General features: G+C 33.0%; 1 protein-coding gene across 1 annotated transcript in view; it reads right to left on the bottom strand.

Moving 5' to 3' along the window:
- LOC106662188 (venom allergen 5) overlaps positions 1-17,970 on the bottom strand; it is a 31,187-nt gene that overhangs the window by 3,045 nt on the left and 10,172 nt on the right. The gene's annotated exons all lie outside the window — the stretch shown is intronic.

Consider the following 17,970-nt stretch of genomic DNA (forward strand, 5'->3'; position numbering starts at 1 on the left):
ACATTTCGGAGAGAGAAATTTTCGCGAACATACAGTAATATATTCAGCTCCCCGTCGAAATTAGGCTGCCGGTTTCGTTTTGCGATAACTTTGTAATTGTTGGACTAATTTAAAATCTAATTGCATTTTGCATTGTTTTCAGCGTGAAAAATCCTTTAAAATGATGTGTCAGGAGGTATAGGGTCGTAATTGAAATTTTGAAGTTGCGCTGGGCCGGAGGTATCTTGTACAATTTTTCTACAAAAAAAGTAAAAATTTGAAACAAGACTAAAAAATATTAAAGACTTTTTTTATATCGTCATTGGTTCAAAAGAAATTCAGCCAGCCCATCTAAAAAGGACACCCTGTATAAATATAACTGTATAACTATAATCCTCTCAGGAACTTCAAACTGTTTCTATTATTTGTCATTCCAAATGTGTATAAAAATAATTACGATGCATAAAACTGCCAAGTGCATGTCGTTTCGTTTCACGTTAAAGAAACAAGTTTTGTTATAAAGTCTACAAAATATACTTATTTTCAAATTGTTAATTTTTTTCTTGAGAAAGTTAAATGCTTGTAAAATTTTACTTGCGACATTCCAAAGTTACTTCTCACATGTTGCGTTATAGCCGCAAAACACAGTAACTTCAGTTTAACACCCAAAACTTTAAGAGCGGACGTCTTTTGCCATCTGGAATAACTTAAACAATTAATATATTGCAAGTTTTCCAACGATTTTACCGAACGATGTTTATTTTTACGAAATCACAGTCGAACTTGGTGTGGCTTTTTTCAGATCGATTCGAACGACCTATCATAAGGGGGACTCTTTTATTATATTTAGTCATGTGATTTATCTCCCTTCTCGTCTTTCAAGGGTTATTAGGTTCGAGGATTTTTAGAATAAACTCGTTAGTTTTTCGTCCAACATGAAAAAAAGTATACATTCAACATGTTCTATTTCAAATGTAAAATCGTAACCTTTACTAAAAATTACAACAAAAAAATAAACAAATAAAATAAAAATCATTAGTTTCAGAAACACGTCATGTCCAAGAAATCAAACTTTTGGAAAAACAAATAATACAAGTTTTTATTTTCAGGCTGTACATTTATTTGAGGGTTTTTTCTGGTTTATCAAGTCCTTTTAATTTAAACGACTGATTCATTTATGTTCATATGAAAATATCTTCACATAAGTCAATCGAAATATCTTCAAAAGATAGTTTTTACTCATAGTTTTTTGTTTCCAACAATGTGGATTTCAAGCTTTACATCTCATCATCAGATTGAAAGAGTTACTAGTAGCTTTAAGGCTTGAAATTCGGATTGTTCAAAACAAAAACTATGAGTAAAAACTATGTTTTTAAAGATATTAAACAGCATACTCACCCCACCTTTATGCTTTCTACCAGTCGATAGAAACGCCATGAGTGTCAACGCCATGAGTGTCTTAAAGAGTTTATTTCGCCTTAAGAGATCATTTCGTCATTTCCTCTCGATCGTTAAAGGGTGGGGTATAAACAAACATCGACATTTACAATCTACACAGTCGACATGTTTATTTTCTTCCAGGGGAAAAAATTGGATTCGGCTTTTTCGAGAGGATTACCAGTCGGTTGGATTTATCCAACCTAAGCTTACGAGGTCGTCCTTGTGGAAAAAATTGTAATTTTTTCTCGCCTATGACAAAGGCGTTTTGTCAAACTCGGCTGACCAAATAGCCCGTGTGAAAATTGTGTAATGATATATTGCTTTTACCGGATTGCTTGAAATCCTACTTACTTTCCTTTACTAAACCAATGGGTGTTTAGTGAGCTAAGTTTTACATTAATAGTTAAAAACTTTTACTTCATTTTTCTTTAAAAAATTATCATGTTTTTATGTGCTGATGTGCTGATTTTCTTTTCAATTTTATCTTATCTTAAAATAAATTAACCTAAGCCAACTTTTAATGATGTATATAATTTACAGAAAACCCCGTCATTCAACTTTATTGGAGTTTTGGCAATGTCCGAGGCTTGCAAAGTACTTTCCTGGTTGCATTAATCCAGTTAGCACGTCGCAATAGGCAGATTTATGTGTCTGAGCAAGTTCAAAGTTTTCATTGTAGAAACCTCTCAAACCCTCCATCGAAGTTATATATTCTTGTTAAATAGATTCCAATTTAAACAAGCTTTTAAATAAATCCATTATGTTTAGTGGCCTAATTGACCAAATTAATTCTTTTAATTAATTTTTCTTTGTATGTAAGGTCTTGGTCTAGATGAAAAAGTTAGTGTCTCGAGCGGGATCCGAACCCACGACCTTCGGCTGAATACGCCGCTGCTCTACCACTTGAGCTATCGTGACTTCGATCCACTCGGACACCAACTCCCTATCTCAACCTACAACCTTTCGAATTTTCTCTGCTTTTTGCCATTTTTCAAATGTGTAATCAGGCCTAATTGACCGAATTACTTCTTTTTATGTAAGGTCTTGGTCGAGATGAATTTAAATAAGTTTTTAGTATATAGATTCATTTCACTTAAAAAAAAACAACTAACATGTCCAATAAATTTAATTTTCCTAACAATTGGATTTATTGTAATTGTAACTGCGTAATTGTATTTTGTAATGTATTATTTATATAAGATGTGTTATGTAACTCTGTTCATGTAAATTTTGTTTTTAATCAATTAGGCCCTGAATTTGGTGGAACATTTGCCGAAAGCTTGGTGAAACCCAATTAGTGATGTTCTTTATTCACCTGTAAAATGACCTCAAGAAGATCCAATACAACATCAATTCAAATCAGAAATTTGAAAATTAATATAACTTTATTTGCAAAATATCTTATGTTGTTGGGTACTGTAGGTAGGGTATCATGTAACTAACATGTCAACCTGTCTGTTTATTGACAGCATAATATATTAAAAACCGATAATTTATAAATAGAACATTTTTATAGGGCCAACGACATAACAATTTTAAAATCAATGTACAATTAAAAAGTATAACAAATGTAATTAATTAATCTTAATCATTATACATTTAATTTAGTCGGTCTTACTTTAAATCGTTGATTAGAGTGAGGGATTGCACTTTTGATAGATATTCTTTGATAATGTGCTTGATCGACCTTATATTTTAGATTTTATTAGGTTTCGTGGTCCCCTTGACCAAATAAATTCTTTCCAATTAATTAAGGTTTTGGTTCAGATAAAAAAGTCAGTGTCACAAGCGTGATTCGAACTCACGACCTTATATTTTAGGTTAAATAAGAACTCTCTCTCTCTCTCCCTTTCTCTCTCTCTCTCTCTCTCTCTCTCTCTCTTTCTTTCTTTNCTCTCTCTCTCTCTCTCTCTCTCTCTCTCTCTCTCTCTCTCTCTCTCTCTCTCTCTCTCTCTCTCTCTCTCTCTCTCTCTCTCACTACAGTTATTTCATCTAGTTTTATACTTATATAATATTTTATATATCCAAAGAAGCATCAAAACTTTCAGGACATCATATATACTTGATTCGTTAAAAATATCATTATTCATCTAAATACAATTGTCGTTTTTTAAAACTTCACCCATGTTCATACTAAAAATGTAATTTTTTTTTCAACAAGTTCTTTTCTTTACAGACAAAAAACTTGAAATGATCGACATTTGCTTCAATATCAGTACTCGTTATTTGGCCATCGAAAATTGCCCTATGGATCCGAACATTTTGTATCACGAGGTCAGTTTTGATGAGGGTAAGGTTCATATCGCACTTGGTCAATTTTGAGGTGGTATGACGGTAAATATACGGTCGTAGGGTCTCGCCGTATGAGATCATGTTTGCGGGTTATCATATCTATATTTTTATATGCCAAAGTACCAAATTTAACTCATGGCCTACAGCCAATATGGTATTTTTTTGTTAACTGTTGATGGTTCCTTTCAGAACTCGGAGAACTGTAATTAATAGAGATTATTTTTTATATACAATATAATTTAAAGCTTGATGAGACATATCGTTTTCTAATTAACAATGTCGAGCAGTCATTATTCTGAAAACTCGAATCTGAATCTGTCTTTGATCCTTTTCAAAAGTCGCTGCATGAAGTATAAAATTGGCCTAATGAGGGGCATAAAAAGTAATATTTGTTTGCAAGGATAATTGTGCTAGGGTTTTTACTAGGCAATGAAAATATTTCGATTTTCAATTAGATTCATACATACTGACTATTATGATGCATGATTGGTAGTGATTTAATATTCATGTATGAATGACATTTTTTAATTTTATTTCTTGAAAACGTTTGTCGGTTGATAAAAAACCTTGTTTATATACAAATATACGATAAAGAAAGTGAAATACAGAAGTGTCAAATCTATTTCTCATCAGCATAAACGAAAACTCTTATAAAATCAAAACAATAACTGTTCAATTGGGCTTAACTAAACCAAACTATAATACACTAATAATCTTTAATAATCATAATTACAACATGGATAATTACATAAAATTCTAAATCTAAGTTCAAGAAACTAGAGTAATAATAATCAAGTCAAAATTGACTTTAAATAAAATTATTTATAGGAAAAAACAAGCTCAACTCTTACAGTGAAATACCCGTTACAACTACGGACGACGTCAGAAAAGGTGCAGGAATCCTGAGCCCTTATGAAAAGAAGAGAAGCAGGATAAACTCTTGACAGCAGTAAAATGTGACAGGAATCGATATCTGGCTTGTATTCTTCAAAAAGGTGGAGATTTTAAACATTTATTTTAATTTTTAGGAGTTTTTTATTTATTTTTTTTCTTATGTTCAACTTGATACCACAATCTTTTTTGTTTACTTTGTACAAATTTCATTATTATTTAATAGAATTTCCGTCGCCTTAATGACTAATTTTTTAACGATTTATAAACGAAAAATCTAATTTTTTGACTATTTTAAACGATCATTTAAATTAGTATTAACTGATCTGTGAAAAATTAAGCCCATTTCGTTAAAACTTGTCAGTACCGGCAACTTTCCTGTATTTGCTGAGCCAAGAAAATCTTACTTAAAATTTAGACAAGAACTTTGGAAAAGAAGAAAATCGGAAAAGTTTGTGATCTAACTAATGCTGTATTTTATGAACTTAAAATTACAATAACAAAAATAATAATCTTATAGGATTTTTAATCCTCTTTCCTCTGAAGTACATAATGACATTTACAGTAAAATCAATATTTTATGAGATACGGAGACATTGTGGGCATAAGTTTTGGAATGGCCAAGGATCACGAAAAGGAAAATGTCGAGAATATAACTGAGAATCAGACTCTGAACAATAGAGACTTTCAGTCCCATTTAACATGATAACATCCCGAAGTGTCAACTTCTGTCCAAGGGTCACTCAGTATAATTAATATCCACTCTTCCATTTCAGCCTTGTGACTAATCTAATAATCTAACTTTAAAATATTTTAAGCCCTCTTATAAATGACTAATCATTTCACTTGTCAGAACTTTTAAAAAATAACGTTTAGCCTATTACTTGATACCTTTCAACGGGCAAAATGGTGCCGGTTGAAGTTTGTCGAACATTGAAAAATTGTATTTTTAGCCTATATTAATTATGCTATACAAGTGACAGGGTGACTTTTCGAAATATCCGTGAGTAAAAGGCCAGATTTAATCTAGTGAAGTATATTTAGACTGAAAGATTTTTAATTTATCTTGAAAAAATGCTTTACAATCTACGTTGTTGGTTATTTTTGTGAACTAAAACACCACTATTATTATATGCCCCGCTGAATTTCTCTTGGACCAACGCTAATACCAAAAAAAAAATATGCGTTTTAATATTTTTTAGTCTTGTTTCAAATTTTTACCTTTTTTAAGAAAAATTATGGTTACCTTAGGCCCAGTTCAACTTCAATTATACTATTAGTTATTTTTATACACATTTGGAATGACAAATAATAGAAACGGTTTGAAGTTCCCGAGAGGATTATATTTATACAGTTATATTTATACAGGGTGTCCTTTTTAGATGGCCTGGCTGAATTTTTTTTGAACCAACGACGATATAAAAAAAGTGTTTAATATTTTTTAGTCTAGTTTCAAATTTTTACTTTTTTTGTAGAAAAATTGTACGAGATACCTTCGGCCGAGCCCGACTTCAAAATTTCAATTACGACCCTATACCTCCTGACACATCATTTTAAAGGATTTTTCCCGCTGAAAACAATGCAAAACGCAATCAGATTTTAAATTAGTCCAACAATTACAAAGTTATTTCAAAACGAAACCGGCAGCCTAATTTCGACGGGGAGCTGAATATATTATTGTATGTTCGCGAAAATTTCTCTCTCCGAAATGTTGGAAGGGTTTTGGGCTTTTAAAAATATAAAATTAGAAATGTACTCCGTTCTTACAATTTTAAGCCAATGATGATACCAAAAAATAAAAATTGCGTTTTAATCTAGGTTGTTGTTATTTTTGTGAACTAAAACACCAATATTTGTATGCCACAGTATTGTCATTTTTAGATGTCCCGGCTCATTTCTCTTTAACTAATGTCGATACCAAAAAAAATGCGTTTTAATACTTTTAGTCTAATTTCAAATTTTTACCCTTTTTTGGAGAAAAATTATACAGGGTACCTTAGGCCCAGTTCAACTTCAAAATTTCAAACCACCCTATGCATGTTGACACATCGTTTTAAAGGATTGAACCATCGTGCATTCGGATTTTAAATTGGTCAAAAAATGACAAAGTTATGAGAAAAAGAACTCGGTAGCGTAATTTTGACGAGGAGCTGAATTACTGCTGACAAATTATACAGGGTACCACAGGCCCAGTTCAACTTCAAAATTTCAAATAAGACCCTATAAATCCTGACACATCATTTTAAAGAATCTTTTACGCTGAAAACAATGGTGCAATCGGATTTTAAATTGGTCAAAAAATGACGAAGTTATGGCAAAAACGTTGAATAAACGCATTTCGTTTGTTTCGATGCTAATTCCAATAATTTGCTTATTCGCTAAAATAAACATTAATTGCCTTTATTGTTTACATTTTCTCAATGTTTGCCGAGTTGTACTTACAGAAATTTCCTGATCGCTTCAGAATAAACCACAAAACGTTTATTCGTGTTGCTCGCAATGTTAAGAGATACGGATCAGTTGTTGTTCCATCAAAACCAGATTTTAATAAAAACAAGCCGTCCAAAAAGGGTAAAAAATGAAAAATGACATTGAGGTATTTTTATTAAAAACAGATATCTCGGATAAAAAAATACCTTTTATTGCCGCCCCTTGCGCTTATATAAACGCTCAACCTGTGGTACTACCTGTCATTGAACAAGCGGTAGAACGTTATCATTCGGCATTTGGTACCTCAAGAAGACAAGGCCAAGAAACCGGCAGCTTAATTTCGACGAGGAGCTGAAGATTTTATTGTATGTTTGCAAAAATCCGAATTCCACTTTCCGAAATGTTGCAAGGGTTTTGGGTTTAAAAAAATAAAATTAGAGATATCTCCGTATTTAAAATTTTAAGCCGTATCGCTCTCAACTTTTCCAGGGATTTTGGGACTCTGATATGACAGGCGTCAAATTTCCTTGAACAAATGTCTATTTGGCAGGCTGAAGAAAACGTCTTCCATACATCCAGTGGTGAATCGAAGTTCACCTCTTGGAGAATATCAAACCGTTGAAATTTTCGAATGTGGGGAACGGAAAATCCGAGAATTTCGTACACTTCTCATCATCAGGTGTATCAGTACCATCACTATCAACGTTTGGTGTGGAATTCTCGGAAATAAATTAATTGGGACATTTCAAAAATGACAAAAAGGAGGGAAAATAAGAAAGGTGGGTTGAGGTAAGAAGTTAGTGTCCGAGTGGATCGAAGTCACGTGGTAGAGCAGCGACGTATTCAGCCGAAGGTCGTGGGTTCGAGTCCCGCTCGTGACGCTGACTTTTATCTCAACCAATACCTTACATAAAGAGTATTTTTAAGTTTAACATTTCAAATTAAAAAAACAAAGATGAAAACTGAACAGTTTATTGCTTCAGAATTCAAATGAGACTGAATAAACCTTTTAAATTCCGTAAAAAGTAAACATTGGAAAATCCTGTATCCTTGTTTTGGATTAAGGATTAAGCGTGTTTACCTCTAATTGATATTCCGAATTTAAAACAGCATAAACAAATATTTATTGGTAAAAACAATGAGACAAATTAAGCTCAGAATTTTCTTTTATCGAGAAAACGAAAAAAAAATCAGTTAGGTGGAATTTTTTTGCAGTAGTGTAGATACTTTTAATGAAAATATTTGGTTAAGAAAGACCTGAGAGGTTGCGAATGTATTCCCTTTTCTCTTTCCTCCGAGGTACCGCCTGGTAACAATGCAATAATACAAGAAACTCAATTTTTCACAAAAGCACGTGTCAGAAAGGTTCCCACTTTACCGGGAATTGAACCCAGAAATCAAATATGCTACCAGCTATCAAAATGCGAGCCTTGTAAAGCATGCGGTTTCACGCTTGCACAAAGATAGCTGTTCAATCTTCGGGGCGAACTGCTTATTCTAAACTGCAAACCCTACCTGTCGAATCCACAACATTGGATCAGGATGATTTTTTTACATAGGTGCCAAATCCTATGTGTATTCCGGGCAAATGTCATTCATTTTGCAAATTGACAATGGCAACAAACACGAAAATTTAACAGCAAAAATGGCAAAAGGAGGGAAAACTCATAAGGTGGGGTTGAGATGGGGAGTTGATGTCCAAGTGGATCGAGGTCACGATAGCTCAGGTGGTAGAGCAGCGGCGTATCAAGCCGAAGGTCGTGGGTTCGAATCCCTCTCGTGCCATTAACTTTTTTTCATCTCAACTAAAAAACCTTAATTAATTGTAATGATTTAATTGGTCAAGCGGACCACGAAATTAGTGAATTTAAGAAATAGTGTAGTGACCGACAATCAACCAAAAAAAAACACTTGGGTGTAGTTATAGATTCACATCTCTCTTGGGATGGAGATTGCCAATTTGTTGCATGTAAACTTAGCAAACAATTATTTTTACTGAGAAGTTTCAAATGTATCTCAAACAGTTTTAAATACTGTTTCTTTTTCTTGTTTCCAATCATATATTGTTTATGCCTTATTGGTCTCGGGTCACTCTAGACATGCCAAACTGATCTTCAAAAATAACGTAAAGCTATGAGAATTTTGGAGAATTTAAAGTATAGCGAATGTTGCAGGGAAACATTTATTTAATTAAACATTTTAACTTTGCCCAGCTTATAATATCTTACAATGTTTAATGTATTGTTACAAACAAAATGAGTCTTTAAAAAAATTAATTTTGTACGTAATCACTGTACGAGATACTGTAATAAAATAGTTCCTGAGCGGCTGAACCTTCAAAGATGTGAAAATTCTTGTAAATGTTGGGCAATAATTTTTTTAACAATCTATTAGATTATGACAAACTGTTACCTGAAAAAAAATTTTAAATTAAAATAACAAAATTCTTCACTGTCAATCAAGACTTTGAGGAGTTTTTTCATGTATAAATAGTGGGATAAAAATGAATTAATTTATACTTATTATTGACGAATATAATGACAAAACTTGTATTTCTTTTCCTTAGGACAATAAAACGTTTGTATCCTTGTATCTTTAAATCATTTTTTCGTACTCGTACAAATTTATAAGCAAATTTAAAATTAAAACAAATGTGGTAAATTGTTTCATGCAAAATATAATAGTCGTACAATAAAATATCAAATATTTCGTAACTTAGAATAATGACAATTCAACAAAAGTTTACCAGTGGCGACAAAAAATTAAATATTAACAGCAACAAAATATCATAAATAAAACGCTATAAAAAATACACAATGCCAACCAAATCAATTCATCTCATTCAAACTCACAATCAATAAAATGAACACAGTTGAACTTTCTCACGGCATAATTTCAATTACTTTACTAAGAAGAGTATTTCTAATACTTAGACAGGCCAATGAACTGACACGGTCACTATATAGATTAAACAGAAATATTATTAATAAATTTAGTTAATTTTCTAATAAGTACATTTTCAATGAAAATCTCTCTCATAAGCGGACAGGGAAAAGAACAACTTCTCAGGATTCCAGGAATGATAGATGACTTTTAGACTGCTCGAACTTGAACCGATAATATCCAATTTTTGATCGTCCTACTTTCCCAACTTCGTACAAACTTTACCAAACCTCTCACACTCGAGCTTACATAATCGTGCGTTTAGTTCAGACCTAAGACACGATCCCGGAAAGCTGGGATTTTTTGCAGTGGACGACCTAACGCCTCGCATTCGTTGCAAACTCCTCAAAGTAAAAGCTTGTGTAGAGATGGCTCTTAAAAAATACTGAATGTTTGGGTTTAAATGTCACATAAAATAATTGAACATAATTTTAAATAATAACTAAAATATTATACTAAGCTGTACGTTTATTCCTCTTGTGTGTATAATTTAAAGTGTCCAATTTACGTGAATTATTTTTAGCAATTAAAAAATCTCTTGTATTAGTTTAAATTCTAAAAATTACTCTACTTGAGCCTACATTTAACGACAATTTCTAATGTAATTGTGTGAGCAAGATTTGAATATAGGGTACTTTTTTTGTAATGCCTCTTTTCTAAAATTCAAGTGGTCAATTAAGTTAAATGAAAAAAGTCATTGCTAATTGTCCACAATTGACGAGGCCCTACCTCATGGATCGTCGACAATTAAGTTAGATGAAAAAAGTCATTGCTAATTTCCCACATATTGGTACCAACTGAAACAACAATTAATTTCTCGTGAAAACATCGTCGTCAAAAATTTGTTCAGAGGGCTAACAAGGATCCACACTTATTTTTAATAATATTAGTTGAGCATCGTTTAACTGGCTTAAATTAAAACTTTTGTGTTTCCACAGGAAATAATCCAATAAGAAATTATGGATTAGCATAATGCAAAATAAACCGATTTCATGATGAGTCTATTTGATTTTTTTCCTGTTTTGTTGTCCAATTTATTATATGAATGCTAAAAATAAGCTGTGAAACAATTCCCCCCCCCCAAATGATCTTCGAATTCCATGCGAGCTACATTTTTATAATTTATTTGATCACAAATGGAAGAATGAATGGTAAGTGAATTAATATTTGAGTACACTTTCATTTCCATTATTAAAATGTTAACATATTCCATTTCTCGTAAATGTATTTTTCTTTGCATTATCAACACAGTATGAGATTTACTTCATAACTAGGGACACATTCTTACGATCGAAAGAGCTGGGTTATTGAAGGGTCTTTTTTAAATCATAATGATAAATGAAAAAACAACAATCAAAAAATAATTTGTCAATTTGGAAAAATATCTATTCTAGACTTGTATCAATGAATTCTGGCGTGTGAATATAATTTATTAGCGTGAATGGAGAGATTTATTCATAATTACACCGAGAAATATTGAGCCTTCTGAGTTGATTGTGAATTATAGATAACCAGACCACCAGGCTTTACCTTATTTTGTCCACAATTGACGAGGCCGAAAGTAGAAGAATCTAGCAATGTCATAATGAAAAGAGAGAGTAAGTTACCAAATTGGTTTGATCATAACATGGCTGCAGAAACGGGAAAATAAAGTAGTACGATTAACATGAGAAGAAAAGAAAAAGGGCTGGCGATGTAGTTTGCCAGCACTAAAACTAACCAAAAATTTGTGTGCACATTGACTATTAAATAAAGAATAAATTTCTCGTAATAGATCACTTCATGAGCTTTGCAATGATGCAGCAATGACCTGATGACTAGAGAAATTATATGTATAAGAATGGACTCCACTTCGTATAATTTATCATTGAAATGTGAGACATTAAAAATACCTTTATTTAAGGAATGCCATTTCTCCTCATTTAAAATAAAACACAAATCACTTCTAAAGTAAAAAAATAAAATAAAGTAATTCCTGTCAGATAGATCTTAATGTCAACTAACCGTTTAGTATCATGGATGATGGATAAAATGAAATGAGATACGAATCAGACGACCTAACCATTTGACCATTTTGGTTACTTGTATTTATGATTTTATATAATTAATAAAAATAAAAACATGAAAGAATTTGAAAAAAGGATCGACAAATCGCAACTCTATTTACATGCTACGTATGTCGGACCTATTTTCAGAAATCGAACACCCTCGGTTTAAACATTCCATCCAATACAATTAATTAAGGTTTTTAGTTGAGATGAAAAAAAGTTAAAGATCGTGGGTTCGAATCCCGCTCGTGCCATTAACTTTTTTTTCATCTCAACTAAAAACCTTAATTAATTGTAATGATTTAATTGGTCAAGCGGACCACGAAATTAGTGAATCCATCCAATATTGAATTTCATTCCGATTCGATAAGATTTGCTGTTTTCGTGCTCTCTTTTGCTTGATTTAACACGAAGGATAGATAAGACATAGTGTGTAAACAGAGTTTTACTTGAAAACATTCTCCAACGCGGTCGTAACTTACCGGTCAGTTCTCAGCTAAGTTAGGTTTCAGGTTGTGATTGAGCCAAACCGGAAATGAATGCCAAAATAAATCTTTCGGTCAGAAAAAAATTCAAATAAATACAAGTAAAATAGAAAATAAGCGCTCGGGTAAATACATACATTCTTTCAAAGCTTTTCTTTTGGCTTAAGAGAAATTCAGCCAGCGATCTACAAACCCTGTATATATAATGTAATGTAAGTTTATTCTTTGTTTATTAAGCCAAAACTAATTTTAAAAAATTAATTAATAAACTAAAACCTACACAGGATGCTCAAAAAGGATAAGAAAAAATATGGCTATATGGCTATTGTCCTTTTTAGTACTTACCCTTTTCTGATCAGAGAAATTGTTAAAAATCGGGCAATTCTAGGGCAATATAGCAGTAAACTTTTTATATTAGGGGCCCTTGGTATGGTTCTGCAAAGTTTGGCTTATTACGCGGCGCACTTGATATTTTTCTTTATATTGAACTTTGTAATGGCCCCTTCTTCATTGTAGCCTAAACCGTGGCCCAGCACACAGTTACACAGTTTGTTGGGTAGCTGGCCTGTGGTAGACCATATGGGCCTTGGAGCGATCTTACACGAAGGGCTATGACAGGCCAATGCATTCGTCACCAAGATGGACATCATGCAATCCTGGCTATGGGCTTGGCTACATGCACTGGGTTACAAAAGATGGGGTCCAACCCTTTGAATTATATTGGGTTGGCAAGAAAATTATGCATTTTTTTCAGTATATACTTTTATTTTATACCTGGCATGTTTTTCACTATTCGGAGATGTATTGACCTTTGTTTTTAATCACTTTTTTCCAATTTTCATCGCGTTATTTGAATCGTCACTTCGGGAATAGGTGGGTAGGACCTCATGGCCTGATCTTTTGGCCTCCTCGCTCACCCCATTTACCTCCACTTCACTAATTTCTGTGGCGCCTTGTAAAAAAACTGTGTCTACGCCAATCATAACCCAGCAACGTCAGCTGAAGATCTGCTGCTAAGGATAGAAAATGCTTGGCAGTCCATCTACCCTCTATTGCTCTGCGCGCCGTTGATGAGTGGTAAAAAAGAGCAAATATTTGCATATTTACGCAAGGCAGGCAGTTTGAACATGAAATGTGATTAATAAATAGCAAACCAATGACAGTTTTTTTTTAATTTTTTGCCATAACTTTGCCATTTTCCAACGGATTTAAAATCCAATTGCACTATTGATTTCAGCGCACAAAATCCTTTAAATTGGTATGTCAATGGTTATATATATATATATATATATATATATATAAATCTTATTATTATCTTATTCGGAGATCGTGATGCGGTCTGGTTTCAGAAAAACATTTTCTTTATCTTGTCAACGTTTCGATCTTTAATGAGATCATCTTCAGGGCCTGGGATTTACAAACATCTGATTTACATGTATCTGTTCTGTAATTGTAATTGTAACTTAGTCGCAGCCAATATCATTAATCAAATTCAGTATAGATAATATTCATATATCATCACATCACATTCCACACATCAAACATTTTCACATAGTCTAATTTTTCAACAATTTAGCTTTCCTTTTCCTATTTATCTGCGTCTATGTAATCCTGAAAGGATAATCTGGCCGAACCATTACCAACGTTTTTTCCCATCGTCGGCTCTTTTCACCTCAAAGAAGCCGACTCCTTATACAAAAATATCTTTTCNTATTATATATATGTATATGTGTGGTGATTAGTGACCGTTACTCGAAGATTATTCAGAAATCGTGAGAGTATTTTTATATCTTATATTTATTGCTTGTGGTTTTTATGAGTTTATTAATTTCCTTAAATAAGGAAAAACTACTTTTGATTTATACGAAGTATATTAGTAGAAAACTGGATAGAGAGAGGGTGGATGAGAGAGTGAGGGAGGGAGATCAAATGACGATAGGTCTAGTCGAAAATGCATTATTTATTTTTGTCCATTCTACGCACTAGGAGCTACAGTTCGGCACGACCAAACGGATTTGCTGGTTTAGCATAACTCAACCCATTGTAAATTAAATGCAAGGATAATCAAACTCCGTTGTCAATGTAGTGTTATTATTTTTCCGTTACGGCTTTTTTTTTAATGTATCAGTTTCCGTTAAAAATAAATCTTAAAATAGAATTTAGGTTAATCGATTCTTTCAAATGATCGAGAAAAAAATAATGAATCGCGTGTCACTAATTTTATCGCTGAGGTGTAGTCGGTATCTTTAGTTGACAGGATTGTTCAATCAAGTTAGACTCGTTTATTTTTACACGCAAAAATCGAATGTCTATTAAGAAAAATACGACAGGAAATAAATTGTATTTTGTAACGATTGATATTTACGACTTTTAAATCTGTAATTAAATCAATACCTGTAAAATATTGAGCTATAGACTAAATTTCCGTAAATTTAAGATCATGTATCTAAAAACTTGGTCAGATCAGAGTTAAAAACCGAGCACTTACTATTACTATTCTATAGAAGTGATAAAAGTAAAAACAAACAGTTGCAAATATGTCAGCATAAAGGTCGATTCACACACATCAGTGATGTGACAGTGTCGTGTCCGGCATTTTGTTCCACCTGCGAGTTTGAAAATATTCTTCTTAAAAACTGAATGGCTTTGTCTCGCCCGGCGCGTGACCGTGGCCGTGCCGACAGGGCTGCCGTTGTCACTGAACCGTGATATTCTGATTTCTCGTTGACGATAGTTTACAGTGTGTAGTATTTAATGACCGTTAGTTAATTATTGTTATAGATTATATCGTGAGATGTAGTCTTGAGTGATGTAGGTTTAGAAAAATATTTTCTTTGTAATGCCAACGTTTTGATCTTTATTGAGGCCTGGAATTTATAAACATTGTTTAAATTATATTCGTGCTTATATCGTATTTCTTAAAGTATTAAGAAGTTTAAATCTTAACTTATGCAGCAAACAGAATTTTGCTCCATCGTCCATTTATTCTTTGTAAAGTGTAGCAAATTTCCTCTTTGTTCCATCCTTGATGCCACTTCCGTTTTTTCACTTGTAGATCTTTTCCATAGTCCAAAATCAGTGTGATAATCAAAAGTTCATAATCTGAAAAAATTGCCATTTCGCCAATAAAGTCCACTGGAAGACACGGAGGAAGCACTAACCAGTGTGAATAGAGAGCCCTGTAAGTTCTCAGGGGAATAAACAACACTGTCACGTCACTGGTGTGTGTGAATCCACCTTAACAGTTACACTTCGATCAAACCATTTAAACCCCATCACAACTTTTAATCAATTCTGTTTGTGATCGAGTGATAAATAATGTAAATATTCTCTTAGTAAAAAAGTTTTGTACCTTTGCTACTGTAACACGAAGTTGCGTCATGGTGCTCAAGTGGGGGAACTTTCCCACTTCTAACCCACCAAGAGAGAATCTGGGAAGTATTTCATTAAAATATTTACAAAATACCTAACAATACCCCAACATCAGCCGCAAGATTACACTTGAAACTAATTAACACTTAATACTTTTAACGTTAATACTTATCATGTTCAAAGTACAACTAAACTTCCTCCCTCCAAAAAAACTTGAAAAATGCTTATTTTCTCAGCCTTTTATGTCACAGACCTGCGCCAAGTCTCATTTTGTACAAAATGTTACCTTGAAGAGTATGGCTTGTTTTATCGTAATCGAATGGTCCGGAGAGAGAGTGATCTTTTTTTTCATGAACACGGAAAAAAACGGTTTATGCCCAAAAATCGTAAATAACTCAAAAACGGTTGAAAAAATCGGGCAAAGTGAGAGGTGATCAATTGAGAGCTTATTGAAATTTCCTATCGATTGGTATAAGGCGCAGCTCCAGGACGATTTTTTGGCTCCACAGCTCAATTTAAGTTATTCGTAAAAAAGTAAAAATTAACAATTAATTAAGGTTTTCAGTTGAGATAAAAAAGTCAATGGCACGAGCGGGATTCGAACCCACGATCTTCGGCTTGATACGCCGCTGCTCTACCACTTGAGCTATCGTGACCTCGATCCACTGGACACCAACCTCCCATCTCAACCACACCTTTTGAATTTTCCCTTCCTTTTTGCCATTTTTCAATTCAGGTAGAGCGGTAGAGCAGCGACGTATCAAGCCGAAGATCGTGGGTTCGAATCCCGCTCGTGCCATTGACTTTTTTATCTCAACTGAAAACCTTAATTAATTGTAAGATATTAATTGGTCAAGCGGACCGCGAAACTAGTGAATGTAAAAATTAACATGTTCCCGAATTTTTGAATTTATTGATGAATGACTCAATCTAGGCCAACATTTAAAAAATCATCTTGTTCTACGTACAATTCTCAAAAAATGTGACCTGCGCAGGTCTTTGACTTAAAAGGCTGAAAAAATATGCATTTCGAAGTGGCCAATTTTTCGTGCAAAAATCAGGTGGTCGGTTTTTATGGGCAGTTTAATTTTTTTTTTTATTTTGTGATAGTCATAAATAAAGTCTGACTTTTAATAAGTTTTGATTTTAGGACAATAAAATCCACCTAACAATTGTTATAATTTTTTTCAATAGTACAAACAACTTGGTTGTCGTTATAAACTTTGTTTTATAACATTATAAGAGTAGAGAAATAATCTATTAATTACACCCCCACAACAGCAAAACATACATTCTTTACTAGGGAGGAAATCGCGAGGTCATTCGAGCTTTAAGATCCATTGGTGGAAAGGTTTCGGGTTAAAAGTTGTTTGACTAGGGGGTTGGATAACTCCCGTACACATATTACTATTATTACTAGAAAATGAGTGAAAAAAACCTACTTTTTTTATATTATTCAATATGTTTGGTCTTAATACAGTTTTCATTGTTTCTATCAAGTTGTCCATTGGTGAAGCCAACGGTTTCGGAGATATATTCGCAACTATCGAGATGTTAAGCATCGCAAGTACCACCGGTTTCGAAGTAGGTTTCTCTATACTCTTTGTATACTTAAGCTGTTTGCAAAAGGGGGTTTCCCTTTGCCGGGTCCCTCTATCCTGCGAAATAGGACTGGCCTCTATTTGTCCCCTTTTGGGATGTGTCCTCTAAAGAGAGATTTTCACCATCTGTTAACATATAGCTGTCTGTAAGCGTATGTTTAGATAGATAAAAGTACTTTTTCAATGAAAACGCAATTTTTTAACATTTTCTCTCTTAGGATTTTTCTAAGCGTTAATTTATTTCCTACTTTTCTTACCATAGAACTTTCAAAATTTTGTAAGAACCAAGTACTTCTTTTTTTAAAGTCTATCTTTTGAGGGTTGTCTTTAAAGGTAAAAAAAATTTTGAACTGAATCTAAAATCTTCAAATTAAAACAATATAGAAAAGAATAGAAGATTTGGTAGGGGGAAGGGCAGTTAAAAAATTCAAGAGCATAAAAGGACGTTTTAATACTCAAATATTAATATATATGTTTTAGTTGGTCCTC

Source organism: Cimex lectularius, unplaced genomic scaffold (assembly GCF_000648675.2).
Source record: "Cimex lectularius strain Harlan isolate CLEC.00 unplaced genomic scaffold, Clec_2.1 scaffold19, whole genome shotgun sequence".
In the NCBI taxonomy this organism is placed as follows: domain Eukaryota; kingdom Metazoa; phylum Arthropoda; class Insecta; order Hemiptera; family Cimicidae; genus Cimex; species Cimex lectularius.